Source organism: Halyomorpha halys, unplaced genomic scaffold, assembly GCF_000696795.3.
Source record: "Halyomorpha halys isolate HHAL.00 unplaced genomic scaffold, Hhal_1.1 Scaffold389.1, whole genome shotgun sequence".
NCBI lineage: Eukaryota > Metazoa > Arthropoda > Insecta > Hemiptera > Pentatomidae > Halyomorpha > Halyomorpha halys.
The window spans coordinates 720,341-725,274 of NW_027109532.1; the positions used below are offsets into that span (position 1 = coordinate 720,341).

At 28.9% G+C, this 4,934-nt stretch overlaps 1 protein-coding gene across 14 annotated transcripts in view; it reads left to right on the plus strand.

Annotated features, from left to right (window-relative positions):
* Positions 1–4,934, plus strand: part of PMCA (plasma membrane calcium-transporting ATPase 3) — a 728,428-nt gene that overhangs the window by 474,867 nt on the left and 248,627 nt on the right. For all 14 annotated transcript variants that reach the window (XR_010843530.1, XM_067047708.1, XM_067047713.1 and 11 more), the window contains one exon: positions 1,121–1,153. The gene's annotated coding sequence lies outside the window, so the exon portion shown is untranslated. The remainder of the gene's footprint in view (positions 1–1,120; positions 1,154–4,934) is intronic.

Genomic DNA, 4,934 nt, shown 5'->3' on the forward strand with positions numbered 1-4,934 from the left:
TATAATCCCAGTAAAGGGGCTCTAAAAAATTCATCTTGTCATTCCCACTCTGGTGCTATATTGTAAGACGAGAAAAAAAAATTATATGAAAGGCTCAAGAGAAGAAATAAAAAAAACAAATATGTTACGATAATTTTTTCACTAGACTCCCACCATTCGGAAGGTATACTCCTCCTCGTACTCTCCCACTCTTTAGCGCCTTTCACTACCACTGGTGGGCCACACTCAGCAATACTAACCTTTTAGATCATTACAACAATGTTATTCCTTAAGAAATAAAGTAGCCCACGTCAATGATTCTAGTTAAAAGACTGAGTTGACCCAGGAATTAAAACCAATGTACCCATCCTGCGAAATACTTTAATTATCAGACAAGATAAAAATTTCCTGGAAGTCGCCTGACGTCATTGGGATGATTCCGAATCGGTTGTCGACCATGAAGAGTGAATATTCTAAAGAGATTAGTATCGCTATGAAGGTTTCTGTTTCAGTTCACGGTCATGTAGCAATATAAATATTTAAGTGAGTACTGAGTGAGTGTTCCATTGTTTTGTGTGTACTATTTTTAATTTTACATGTTAATTTTATTATTATATGTCCTTGTATCATATTAGTAACATATATTAGTTTTTAGATAAGAATTTCTTCGGGTTTGGAATATTACAAATATTTTTTCTCTGAATTTATGAGACGATAATAATTAAATTCATTTATTTTTTTTATTGAGAATAAATATTATAGAAGCTTATAAATATTATAGAATAAATATTATAGAAATAAAAAATAATTCTATTAAATATCCGATAGAAAATTTTGTATAGATATTTCATGCATTCTAATTCTATGAGATTAACTTTCCCAAAATTCATTTTTGAAACGTGTAATAATTAAATATAAATTTGAATAATATATTTTTTTTACACAACTGGACCCAAGGTTATTGACCAGTTTGTTACAGCAGTTGCGTGGGAAAATTGATGAGTCCACGAAACTGCATTAACTTACAGATTTTAAAATAAGATATTGATTTTATACACAAATTAAATTAATTAAATGAAATATGAAATAAATGTACTACATAGGCCAGTATTTTTATTACATTATAACTTTTTTTTTTCAGCTTGATTGCATTCTAAATCTCTATGAGAAGATAGTAAGTACCCTTTTACAATTATTTATATATTTACATGTATTGCTAAGTATTTCATTATGCAATTAAAACAAAATTCTGATCAAAGGACAAAAATATTAGTTATAGTAGTTATGAGTATTTGAAAAACTACAAAATATGATTCAGGTTTCACAGTGTAAATTGTTGATAGAATGTACATAACATATGATAAAAGTTAATTTTTATTTTGTAATGAAGATCGTAATAAGTAATGAATAACTAGATTTTTTATTTTATGCTATAAATCAATAATATGAAAATTATTTATTTATTAAGGTAGTGTTATAATAACGGATTTATATTTAGTGAAAGGGCTAGTTTTCATAATGTACCTGAATTTGGCAAATAAACAAAAAACATTCCAAAGGCACGAGAATAAATAAAAATATTGAATAAAAACTATTCGAATTTACTTGTTTCTTCTGAACGATGATAATTGACATTATTTTTTCAAAACTTTGTACATTACATCCTATTAGATAGATAATACTTATTTTAAACATTTTAAAAGTTTAAAGTATTTATATACTTGTATGTTTAATGCAAGTAATATAGAACCCTTTTATTTCTTAAAGAATGTGCTAACTTGTAAAACTTTAGCTTTTGACTTATATTTTTAATTATACAAAATCTTGATGAAATTGTGAAAAGTTGAAGAGTAAAGGGAAAAATAATTACTAGATTGGTAGAAATAAATAAAAAAAAGAACATATTAAGTAACTTAATTTATTGATAATAATAAAATATGGTGAATTTCAATTTTTATTTTTTAATTATATTATCTTATTTTCCCTTCCAATGTAATCCATTAAAAAACAATATAGGAAAATCATTCAATGATCAAAGAACATTTCATATCCAACAATCTCAAGTATATTTTCAGTAAACAGTGAAACTTTAAATTTAATAAAACTTAACTTTTGAGTCAAGTAACTTAAAAATATTAACTAAAATTAAAAAATATTGCTTTCCCCAGTTCTGCCTTCATGATTTATTTACTAAGTTTTGTATTATAAAAAAAAAAATCGTTAATATCCGAAATTGGAAAATATCTAAAACAACAACCAGTAGATATAAAAATACAGTACCAAACATATTTTGATGTAATAATCTTCAATGAATGATCTCTATTTTATTTTATTTTTAATCGATCAGTATTTTAAAAATGATTTGAGATCTTTTTTTTACAGAAATAAAATATATACAACTCTATATGAGGGTGTATCCAGAAACAACACGGTACTTATTGTATATATCATGTTTAGGAAATAAAAACTTTTATAAAAAAAAAAATAATAATAATAAAATAAAATAAAAAATATTTTATACGACCAAAACCCCAGTCCATACCTCTGCTTAGAAAGGATTCGGCTGAAAGAAAGGATTTCATATTACTTCATAAAACAAACTGAGTAGCAATATGATTAAGGATTTAGGAAACCCATTCGGAAAATTCAACGAATAAATCCCGCCAAACTTTTTCAGTTGTAACAATTTGAAACCTACATAGCCATTTTTTTTTTAAATTTTGTTTATACCACAAGTTATTTTGGATCAAAGGGGAAAGCATTTATTTGTCTACATTCAGCTACTATTTATACATATAAAATATGTGAAGAGGGTATGTAAAACATATGAAGGGGTGAAGTACTTTGTAAAGAAGTACTGTTATTAGACCGAGGGTTGTGCAGGGAGGTGATTTGATCGTAATCGCACTCGACCAGATATTTCCCCAATGAAAGCCACTTTATGAGGCTGGGTGGACCCAGGAGGTCTCACGAATTCTCAGAGTTGACTCACGGCTAAAGTAACAGAATAAATATTTTTTTTACTTAATGTAATTTAAAATATTACAAAAAAAACAAACACAATAAGTAAATTGGATGAATGTTTCAAACACTTAAGAATCTTGGTATCAAACATTAATTTAAATTAAAAGGTTCCGGGGCTATCTTCATTTCAGACGCCCTGGAGGATTATCAGGGATTGTTAAGGATGAGAGATTAAGAACTAATGGGATAGGATGGCTAATGAGTTTAGAATGAAAAGACACATGTCTGTTTCGGGTCAAATCTGCAACGAGAGGGATGTTAAGGTCTTTGTGGATGAGTTTATTTGTGACGTAATAAGGAGCATCAAGGATTTTACGGAAGATTTTAGATTGTAAGGATTGGATACGGGAGGAATTTGATGGTTTGGTGGAGCCCCATAGTTCAATTCGATATATCCAAATTGGTCTGATTATCATAGTATATAATAATTTTTTATAGTGAATGGGAAGTTTGGAGCGTTTGTCAAGTAGGTGTTGTAGCAATCGAAATCAAGATGGAGTCCTAAGTTGGGAATCTGTTCAACAGCCGTCAGTGGAGTATTTAAAAATGATACTGTTGGACAGGAGGGTGAATACATAATTAGCTGTCGCATCCGTACATATATATTGTAATCCTGCCACATATCTAACTCAGATGATTACGGTATTACGTTTCTTCCTTGAAATGGTTACTGAAGCGGAGCGGATACTTTCTAAAAGTTTCAGGTTCAAGAAGTAAGTCAGGCACTGATAAAAAAAACATGACAGTAAACCTTTGCTAGCCTCTTCAGAGGGTAGTGCAGGGAAAACTTTTCCCAAGTGCTAAATCACGGATTTCCATGAATTATGAAGTCTTTTTCTATTTTCTTTTCGCACTTACACCATTGCGCTTCGTTCCAGTGTCATCCTGTCCATACAACTTTGAATCGCTAATGAGTTTTATTCAGCATAGATTGAGAGGGACAATACATCACCTACTATATGTTTGATAACTATTTAACAAAATAAATTCAATAAACTAAAATAAATGTATCCCAATTATTGGCCTCCAAAAAAAGAAATAAAATTATGCAATTTTACTGGATTTTGGATCAGAAAGATCATTATAAATAGATAGATAGACATGGATATAAACATCATATTGAAATATAAGTTATAAATATAAATATAGTTATAAATATGCTTCCTTCCTCTACCTAGTTATCCAATCCCGACGTCCATCATACATCTCTGATATCCTTCAATTTAAATCCTCAGTGCAATACCCCTTTAAGGCCTTCAGAATTACATGTAACTGCCCATCGAACCGCAGCCTTCAGTAGATTTTTCCTCATCCGTTCTTCTTCCCTATGGAATTCCATTCCCTCCTTCATTCGTAGTTCTAGTACCCTTCCAACCTTCAAATCCTGTATCTTCAACCACCTTCTGTCCACCCAATTCCGGAAGAATGACAATTGAAAGTTTCAAACAAGTTTTATATATTTTCTGTATTTAATGTTTCAGATTTTCGTTTATACTTGTAGATATGTATATTAGCAAAAATTGTACCTCTCCATTTATTTTTTTTTAGTTTAATTGTATTTGATTTCGCATCATTTTTTTTTTCATTTTTATTTATTATCAGAAGTTAGTCATCTCATGGTTTATGATATGATATTGTTTTATTTTATTTGTTCTATTTTTATCTCATATATTCTGTACATTATTGTTGTTCATTTTGATCTTTTCAAATTCATTGTTTTGTTATATTTTATGACGACGAGATATCTGGTACTCGTATATGGCTGTGTATATGAAATAGTTCAAAATTAAAATAGTTCTGAGAAACACAATTAAACAAATTTCCGTGTATAAAGTGATAGATTATGAAGTCATCGGTGTTCTATGAATCATAGATGCGCCATATTATTACCTTAATTGGTGTCTATATATGTGTGTGTCTATATATATATA